Below are 10,818 nucleotides of genomic sequence, written 5' to 3' on the forward strand. Positions count from 1 at the left end.
TATTGGTTTTAAGGGTAGGGATTTCAACTGCTGTTTTCCCTCAAACCTCTGGCACCTGTCACAAGATTTAACAAATGAAAAGAAATCAGAAAACAAAGTGGGCCAGTAATACCCCACTCTGAGGATCTTGTGGGTCATGGTCTTCCAATAGTGATGTCCTCCACAAATGCTGGAATGAAACTGATGCATGACTTCCATGGATTGTTCTTTGTCCAAACACATTAAAAGAATTCCAGAGGGGTCCCTCCAGTACAACAATTTTTCATGAATGCAATACTTGGCTGCTCTAAGCTTAATGGTTCTGGCTTGGCTTCAAATTAGGCCTAAAGGGACTTCTAGCTTCAGCAAAAATAGAACTATGGTAGAATACCATTCACAAGAAACTAGATTTTCTGCCACTGATTGGCTCTGCCCTGATTCAGTTATTTCTTCTGTCTGTTCTTCCTCTGAGATTGTGCTTATGAGATTCATGTTTAGCATCCTGCAATTTTCTTCAGCCATTAGTTTGGCAAGGCCCTGACTTCTAACCAACTTGGTGGGCTTAAGCTCTATGTTGAATTCAATCAACTTTTCTATCCATTTATCCCTTCTTCCATCAACATCTGGCTATGTTAGGACATCTTTGACTGAAGTAGAGGGCACATATGCAACTACCTTGGAGTGCAGAATGTATATTCTAAAAGCTTTCAAGGATTTGATAAGAGCATAGGCCTGTTTTTCTATAATGTCATACCTCAGTTCAGCATCCCTTAGGGTTTTGCTGAAGAATGCCACCGAATCTTTTGAACCTTCACCATCTCTCTGCAATAACAGTTGCAAGGGTGTCATCTAAGGCAAATGAAAATATATGGAACTCCTTGCTATAGTTTGGGCTAATTAAAGTAGGAGCTTCCATAATGGCTTTCTTGATGCATTCAAAATATCTTCTTGCTTCTGCAGTCCATTTGATTTCTGACCCCTTTTTCAACATGGAGGTGATGTGTTTTACAAGTTCTGCAAAATTTGGAATAAACCTCCTTACAAAATTTATCTTTCCCAGAAAGGACTGGATATCCTTCTTTGATCTCAGGACAGACAAGGTATGTATTGTTCTCACTCTTTCTAGGTCAATTTTGACACCTGCAGCAGAGACAATATGTCCTGACAACTTGCCCTCTTCTAAAGCAAACTGTGACTTCTTAGGATTGACTAATATCCCAAACCTTATGCATTTCAGAAATACTTTCTTTAGGTGTTGCAAATGATCTTGATGGCTGCTGGAGTATATTGTTATATCATCAAGGTAGATAAGGACAAACTTGTCCTTCTCTCCCACGAACGTTATGTCCATATCTCTCTGAAAGGTTGCTCCAGCATTCATCAACCCAAAAGGCATCTTGGAATACATGAAAGTGCCCAAGGGAGTGGTGAATGCAGTCTTCTCTTAATCATCTGGATGCACAGCAACTTGATTATACCCTGAAAATCCATCCAGGAAAGACATCACTTTGGCTCTTGAGACTTTCTGCAGCAAATGCTCCATCTTGGGTAGAGGATAATTGTCTTTCTTAGAGCATTTGTTTAAATTTCTGAAATCAATGCAGAGCCTGATTTCTCCACTTTTCTTCCTCACAACTACCAAGTTGGCTACCCATTTTTAATATCTGAGAGGGACTATGATTTTTGCAGCCAACAACTTCTTGATCTCTTTTTCAATCAGAGGAAGGAGCAAAGGATTTATGGGTCTCAGCTTCTGCTTGAAAGGGATGGTGTCTTTTTCCAAGGGGATCTTATGCTAAATGATCTTTTTATCATACGTTTTGAGGTCACTGTACTCCCTAGCAATGACGCCAATTATGTTAGGATTCCAAGAAACTCTCCTAGATTGTAGCTCGGAGATGCCTGGTAACATATAAATTCAACTTATTGTTGCAAATGGATGAATGGAAGGAATGATGCTTGTCCAAGCCAGATAACCACTTCTATTTTGTTTCACTTCAGACATGCGTGAACACCCCCGAACTGTTAGTGTCAATATTTTCAGCCTTCCTCCAGTGATCAAATATGCTCTTACAAAGTGATTTTAAGGTGTCAAGGTCAAATTTTGTCATTTCAGTGAGTCTTCAAGCAAAATTTGGTCACTACGCATTAGGTCTAGGGTTTGCTTTTACTCCTGTCAAAGTTGTCCAAATGTCGCTCCATGTCACCGTTCAGCTGAGTGTACCATCATTCAGAGGGTTGTCATTATCATGTCAAGTTCCACTGGGTCATTTTACACCTTGTTCATGCTTCAGTTGCGCCTAGGTAAGGTTCATTTCCCTCTCCTAGGGTTTTGAAGGAAATTTCTCCTAGATGGTCAAACCATCAACAAAACTTGTATCCTAATGTTCATACACCTTCCCCTATCCTTAATGTACCTTATTAAACACTTCCCATCACTGAGATCCCCCAAATTCCTCATTTTCGCACAAACCCTAGTTTCTTGCTACAACTTGACAATTTTCTAGGCTAGGCCTGTGTTTTTCCCTTTTGGACCTCTTCCCCTCACTCAATCTCTAAAATTCCACTTTCCCCTACTTTCTAACATCCCTCCCTACATCCAAAAATTTTCTCAAGAATTTAGAAGCCCTTTATCCCCTTCATTTCGCTTCATTTCGACAAATCCCCTGTTCCACACATCGGGATAGGTTTTACGCCAATGATTTTTCTGAGCAACAAAAGATGAATTTTGGAAAACTGAGAGAGGTTTTTGTCCAACATAGTCCAAGGACGAAAACCCTTCTTCACATTTTACACAGGTTTCATGGTTTTAGAGAAATGTCAAAAATAAAGTCGTCTCAGGAGAATTGATGCACCTCTCGTGTGACTTTGGGAAAGTCACGTTTTCTCCTAGCTTGGTTGGCCAAATGACTTTCTTGATGAGTCAAAAGATAACTAGACACAAATATATTTCCAATGAGCTATCATGAGCTTAATTTGGATTTGAGTAAGACCTTAAAAATTGATTGCAACAGCACTCTGCCTTGAGGCAGCCTCATTTGGCACATTTTGACCAGTCTTGGAAGATTTGATTTTTTGCAGAAAAAATGAACTCAAAATTGAAACATTCAAGTTATTTTGGAAAGTAGACTCAAATACCTTTCCAACGAGCTATCCCGTGCCCAATTTGGACACCAGGAAGGCCTCCAAAAGTCTCTTGGAAAAAGAACTACGCATAGGGCAGGTGGCGCGGCGCACATAACTGGCGCGGCGCATTGGGCTCAAATTTCCAGTGCAAATTTACACTGGCGCGGCGCATAGAGAAGGCGCAGTGCATTGGGCTTGAGGCGCAGTGCATAGAGCTTCCAAGGCCGATTTTTTTTCAAAAATTTTCTCCAAAATCACCCAAAACGCATGGATTGCCATTGGTACAAGTAGGTTGAGCTTCTCTCATAGCTTTTCATCCCAGGTTGATGGTTGTTTCATGGTGGTTGATGTATGGTGATTGTTCAAACAAATCAAACCCTACCCCTTCAAAATATTCTCAAAGGAAATTGCTGCGTAGGGTTAGTATTGACTATTTTGGCTACCATATCCACTTACCACTCCCTTACTCCATTTTTCCTTTGATTTCCCTACTCCCTAACCTCACATACCCCTAAATTCACTAATCCCCTATCCCCATTCCCATTTCCCAAAGTTCCAAACATAAAATCCCAAACCCTAGTCCTATACAAAAACTCCTAAATCATTCCCTAATTCCCTGTTCCCTTAAATAAAACCTACCCCAACAGTCCCTAAATCCCTCACTGTTTTCCCCCTCCACAGTCCCTTATATCACTGTTTTCCTTGGTGGCAAAAGTCAAACCACATCACAGCTCACCTATTTCTCATCAAAGCAGCTCCAAAACAGTTCATTCACTAGCAGTGATGGCATATGATCCTTCATATGAGTATGAAGAGGAGACCCACAGTGACTCACCAACAGAGGTACATGCACCCAGGAGACCTCATAAAGGTGGCAAAACATTCGGGAGAATCGCCAAGCTGCCCAAAGGAGGAGGGTGGAGTTCACTTCACTTGAGCAGGAGGTTAATGCCGATCGAGAGTCATGGCTTGAAAGAGCCAACATCCACTTAGAGAGACTGCTGGACAAGGCCAACAAGGAGAAGACATTGCTGAGACACATGGCTTTTCATTACATGGCGAGGAACAAAGTTTGCAAGGCGCGAATCAGGAATTTAAAGGCAAAATTAAGGAAGGCATCAAATAGGAAAAAGAGGAAAAAGGAGCATGATCAACTTCAGACATTGGCCGAGGCTTCCTTGGCCCATCATAGCATTTGATAGAGAAGACCCAACCCAAATTTCAAGAAATTTGTAGCAATTTTTGAACTTTGGAAATTTTTTGCACAAAAAACAGAGTTTTCCTCCCTATGCGCCATGCCACATGGCGCTCGCTTTTGCTAGAGGGCTCCAAATCACAAAAACTTTGCATTTCTGGATTTTTCATGAAAATTTATGCTTGCCTACCTATGGCCAAGAAATTTGGGCAAGTTTTGAGCCCTCAAAAGGTCAAAAAACACTCAAAAAATGACCTCACTGCCCCTATTTTGACACACAGGAAGCAGTGTTGGGAGAACTAACTTTTGGAGGGGCAAATGGAGGCCAAATTGAAAAATTCCACTTGGGTTGGAAAGTAGACAGGTAGACCTTTCCAGAAAGAACACTTGGAGCTAATTTGGACATCAGGAAGGCCTCCAAAAGTGGGTCCAAACAGGCACTATGCATAGAGAATCAGGCGCTACGCATAGAGGAAAAATTGCCAGTTTGACCAAGTTTTGCTTTGTTTTTCACCCAGCTTCGCCTAGTTTGAATTTTTCACTTTCCTAATGGAAAATTTTTGATGTAATTTCATGTATATTGATGTATCATGATGTAAATATGTCAAATTCTCACTTGGTAAGGTAGATTCATCAGTTAAGAAGTTGTTTGAAACTGAATGAATCAGTTCCCTAGTTTATAGAGGCAGGTAGTTTCATGGCCTAATTTCTAGTTCCTAGTTTAGAATCAGTCGGATCAGCTCCTAAAAGTGTGAGCTCGACTCCTAGAGGCTAGGATGAGCTATGGTTTGTCTATATTATGTTGTTTTTCAGTCATTAGCATGGTTGGACACTTGGGATTGTTTGGCATTCCATTGTACATCTGATTTCTGCATTTTTGGCAAAGGAAAGACCAGGGTTTTGCAGCACTTGTTGGGATCCTTGTGGCTCTGAGTTTTGATGGTGTTTTTCTTCATGTAATTGTGATTTCATTGATGTTTTATGTATGCCATTTCCCTTCTCTTTGCTTCTGAAATTGAACAAATTGAGTGACAAAGGTAGAATTCATTTGGCTTGCTGTGCTCTGCCTTAAAATTTGTTTAGTTTTATATGTTTTCATCTGTTTGGAGAGGATTCTTGCAGCCTCTTTCCCTCTTCAGCTCCTCAGCGGTCCTTTCCATCCATTCATTTAATCTAAAGCATCAAAACTATTGCCTACCTTGCCCCAACTGGAACTCTGCGAAAATTTGGCCTCATCCCCGGACCCAAATTTTCCTTTCCCTTGATTCCAACAAAACCCCCAAAAAATCAAATCATATCCTTATACTTCATACCTAGCCTAAAATTAGTTTGTATTTCAGTCATCTCAAGCCCCATCGATTATTTTTTTCTGAAATTGACCCGGAGAGAGCCCTCTCCTGTCTTCGTAGGGCTAGCTACGAGGCTAAGCGTGGTTTGATGTGGACCTAGAACCTTGCCTTTTTAGCCTGAGGCAAATCTAGGCTCTAAGCGTGGTATGATTTTTGCAGCCAGCAACTTCTTGATCTCTTTTTCAATCAAAGGAAGGAGCAAAGGATTTATGGGTCTCAGCTTCTGCTTGAAAGGGGTGGTGTCTTTTTCCAAGGGGATCTTATGCTAAATGATCTTTTTATCATACGTTTTGAGGTCACAGTACTCCCCGGCAACGGCGCCAATTATGTTAGGATTCCAAGAAACTCTCCTAGATTGTAGCTCGGAGATGCCTAGTAACATATAAATTCAACTTATTGTTGCAAATGGATGAATGGAAGGAATGATGCTTGTCCAAGCCAGATAACCACTTCTATTTTGTTTCACTTCAGACATGCGTGAACACCCCCAGACTACAAGGCTTTAGACGCCAACTACTCATATTTTAAGGATTGGGTGAATATGGAGAATACTGACCACACCAGCAGATGCATAAGACCATGTGATGGCCGGCTGCAACCAAAAAAGAAGCCTGCAAATCTAATCTACTAATACACAGATAGGATGACAGCTCTCCGGCACTAGATGAAGAGAAACCTGAGTAACTTATGCAATGACACATACAAGTCTTTAACACAGAGATAGGATTATAGCTACTCTAATGCTAAAGATCAAGAGTTCAAGCGTACAACATATCAGGCACAACTTGGAATAGAAGAGAAGTGGAAAGTGAGAAATTAACAGCAAAAGAAGCTTGCATTAGCTGAAAATGAAGACGAGACACTGCAAGTGTCAAAATAGTTACAGTCTCCAGAAGTTGAACCTTACATCAAAACATCAACCATCAACCCTGATTACATTTTTTTTTTGGTATATATAGAGTTTCATTACAAAGGCACTTGGCCGATTTAGGTATGGAGGGGTCATAATTGACCACCAGCTGCATTTAACTACCTGATGGAGTGTCTGAGCGTGTTTGCTTGCTTTAGTGGATAAATCTGATTTTTTCAGGTGCTCTGTTGTCCTCTCAGGCAGCTAGGGTGTACATATCAATGAAGTTTCATAACTGCTAAATACAGCTACATACTCACGCTCTGTCCTTTTTCTCTTTAGATATACTGTCTGTTAAATGTGGTTGTTGAGGAGAAACTGCGACTGGTACTGGTAGGCCAGTCACTTTCATCCTTCGGGCACACGGAACGGTCAAGGGACGTGAACTGCATGGTGAGTGGACGATTTGGAAGGGGAAGGAATATCGGTCTTCGGATCGAGAGAATAGACGACGGAGAATGCCTCGCAGAGGATATCGGAAGCAGTGAGAGTGGGATGAACATGGGCCATTGGATCTCAGGCGGACAGATCCAACGGTGATCGGGTGGTGGAGGCGCACAGCAGTTATCAGGCGGGACGGAGGACTAAGCGGTAAGAGGTATCAATCGCACTGCCTTTAAGCGTTAGGCGGTAAAAGGGTGAGGGTGTGCGATTCCATTCAGCACGTGACACGTAGAGGCGGAGGAGAGAGAGAAACCGCTCTCCATCGCACGCTAAAAATCGATCGAGTTACAAGCGCGGGGAGAGTGAATGTCATCAGATCTCTTCGGGGGTGATCAGACAGTTGGGAAAAGAGCACGCAGGTCGCTTTATCGGGAGGAAATCAATGACGGGGAAACGATGGAAGGCCTTTAGCTAGCGCACGAGGACGTATGGGGTGGTTTTATGAGGGTTTGGGCCTTGCGCTCGGAGCTAAAGTTAAAAGGGGTTTTATGTTGGGCTTAGAGGAACAGAGGAAACGGAAGTGAAGGAGAGGGAGCGGAGCAAACGAAAAGGGGAAAAATGACCACCATGGGCTTTTTCTTGAACATAACCAATCCAACCAAGCTTATCTCTAACCTTCAAAACCATAGTTATGTAGCGGAGCTAACACCATCCTCATAGTGAAAATGGCTAAAAAATGTAGAACTATGATGGAGACACGGACAGCGCCATTGTGTTCGTGGCATCGAGAAGTGCTGAAACCATATAAAATTTGTTAAAATCTGATAAAGTGAATTTTCACCCCTCCTGCAAAAGGCTGCCTCGAACTGCATGCCAAGATTTTGCCTCCCCTGTCTTGAAATTCATGCCCGCTCCTAGTTCCTCCATCTTTCCCCCTTGCGTACTGCACAATTGTTGGGTTTATATAAATTCTCGGGCGATTTTTCCAAGAAATTTGTTTGGTGCAGTGGTAAGTTTAGCAAATTGGTTGAGGAGGGGTCGGGTGGTCAAACCCCGCCCCTCCTATTTTTTCCCATATTATAGTTTCAAACCCACAAAATATATATGAATGGGGGGGTCAGGTCCGCATTGGGTGGCCTGCCCCCATATCCCCGTAACATGTGTTGTATTGGAGGCGCATTAAATTTCGGTGGTTATGTATTAATGGGGAGTTGTTTAGTTTTGGGGGCCGGCCACATGGGTCGAGCGGGTTCGACCCCTGCCGGTCCTGTATCACATGTTATAAGGTGTGTTGAGGGATTTCGGGGTGTGGGTCGGGTCCACCGGAGGTGGCCTGTGCCCACCCCATAATACATTCGGTTAACATTTATGTGGGGTGCGGTTGGAGGGTCCGGCGGGGTCATGGCCGTCAGCCCATTTAAATATTGATTTGGTTTTATGGTTGGGGTTAGGCCGGTGGGGTTCATGGCCCATCAACCTTTTAATAATAAAAAAAATTGTTATGTAGTTTTGGGGTGGCGGGGGTGGTGGCCTGCCACCTCATTTATAATTTTTTTGACTTTTTATTAAAATAGAGGTGCTTCTAAAATCTTTAGAAAATAAGGGTTATTGGGAAAATTAATGAGGCCACAATTTTGACTGATTTCGGGAGCTAGGTTTCATGCCTCGGGGTCGGTAAAATTGTAGGAAACTTAAACCTGGCCCACAGCTCAACTTTGACCAAAACTTTGACTAGCTCGTTCTCCCTCATACAAGCTCGGATTAACGAACCATTTGTACCTCTGCGATCAGGACGACGAGATCTAGGCTTTGGTCCTAGGTCGAAGTCATTTTGAGCACTTTGATTTTCAAATGTTCATAAGCCCTCTTTGTCCTGTGTGTCTCTAGAGCCACCTAGATCAATCCTCCATGTTATCACAAAACCAGACCCTGATAGGCTGCTAATCAAGAAGACTTTGAGTAAGTATTTCAAACCAAACTTTTGGCTAAGGATTAGCCTCCTCAACCTAAGAGGGCTCTCTCATTGGGTTAAAGATTTCAATTTAGGGATTAGATGGCTAACTATATGGAAGAAACAAATGAAAACATATAAATGGTTGAAATACCAATCAAAAAACATCTATTGGGCTATGGAGTCTGAGCATGTTTCATTACAACAGCAAGATCAGCTTAACATGGAAGTCAGGGCATAAAGAGTCTTAATGTATCAGTAAAACAGAGTCATAATGCAAGGAACACAGTTTATAAACACATGAAGGAAGTTAGAGAATTATCAATGAATTCTAAGTAACATGTGTTCATACCACTACAAGTAAGTAGATGACAAAGGCCATGAGAAAATCAAACATTAAAACTCTCTCTAAATCCTGAGTAATGAAGCCAAAATCTCTGTATTAACATAAAAACACACAGTCTCTTACAATAACACAGTATGCTTGTTTCTTTTGAAAATTGCCAACCCTGAGGCATTCCACCTCTTGTCCTTTATAGAGTTATCATTACAATCTTGGATTCCCTGATCCAACATGAGGGGAATTCGAATTTCCTATCTTGACACCTATTCATACCTAAAACAGACTATTAATTATAAGTAGCAGTTATCTAACAGTCTTAGAGTCCTAATACAATTAGGAGTACAACTCCTTCTTATGATAGTAACAACTTAAACTAGGAATTAAATTCGATACTTGACAGCTGCTCCCCCTTAACTTCGACCTTGGTGATGTCCATAACCCTCCTGCTAGCCTTCAATAACTTCTCCTTCATCTATCTTGAAAACTAGGAAATTGTCCCCTGCAGTGTAGCCTTGGTCTTCAATGGTGTTCCTCATATCTCCTGTTGACCAAACTAGCCCCTTTAATCATATAACATATGTTGAATTAGCCATAGAACCCTGCTCTTACACTTGTGCAAGAATTAAACTCCTTGAATTTGCATGAAGAAAGTCAATCTGGATGTGCTACGAAATAAACTATTGTTTTTGTAGCGCAAAACTTTGTTCTTGCATATATTTTTCACTCTTTGATTTTTTCCTTTACTTGGGCTTTAAACCTTCTCAAATGACCTCCTCACATTCTCCAGTAGCATCCTTCTCCAAAAATAGCCCCTTCTTTCCTTTGAAGATTGATCAAAAAGAACAAAACTACACCTACAGCAGTTTTGTAGCGCGCTACGAAACTGTTGTGCATGTCACCTACAGCAGTTTCGTAGCGCGCTACGAAACTGCTATGTGAATCAATTTACATAGTTTTTTCCAAAAACTTTCCTTCTAAGGATTCTTCACAGCTGTTTCATTATGTAAATATGCCACATATACTTGAAATCACCCATCCATGAAACATCTTTAAAAAGTAATGTCTTTGTTTCAACCAAAATTGTATTAGGGTTTCATTACTGAATGCCCTATTCATTTGTGCTCAGGTTGACCTCCAGATTTGCTTAGCTGAATTTCTAGGTCTTCAATTTGTCTTTTCATTACCCTGATATTAGTTCTTAGTCTGTCATTGATCCATCTGATATACCTTGCTTCCTTGATTGCAGGGACAGTCCAGGTGAAGTATTGAGCATCTCTGCTAACTACTTCAGGTTTTGAAACGTTTCCATCTTCCCACAGGGCCTTTATTCTTTTGAAATTGGCTTTCTCAACTACATGTTTCCTTGCCCTTTTCTTAAGTTTGGCAGTCTCAATATTGGCAAGTTTCAATTTCTTCTTGACTTCTTCATAATCATTTTCTTCTTCTTGAGTATTGACTGCTCTATTTTTGTCATCTTCGTGCATGAGTGATGGTTTCATTACTGGAACTACAAGCTCTTCACGGAATCCTGATATCTCCCCTGTCTCACTTACCTCCGGCTCTGCCTCCTATAACCTTTTG

This window comes from Pinus tabuliformis, chromosome 6 (assembly GCF_031772625.1).
Source record: "Pinus tabuliformis cultivar Carrire ecotype Pingquan chromosome 6, CPIR1, whole genome shotgun sequence".
NCBI classification, from domain to species: Eukaryota; Viridiplantae; Streptophyta; class Pinopsida; order Pinales; family Pinaceae; genus Pinus; species Pinus tabuliformis.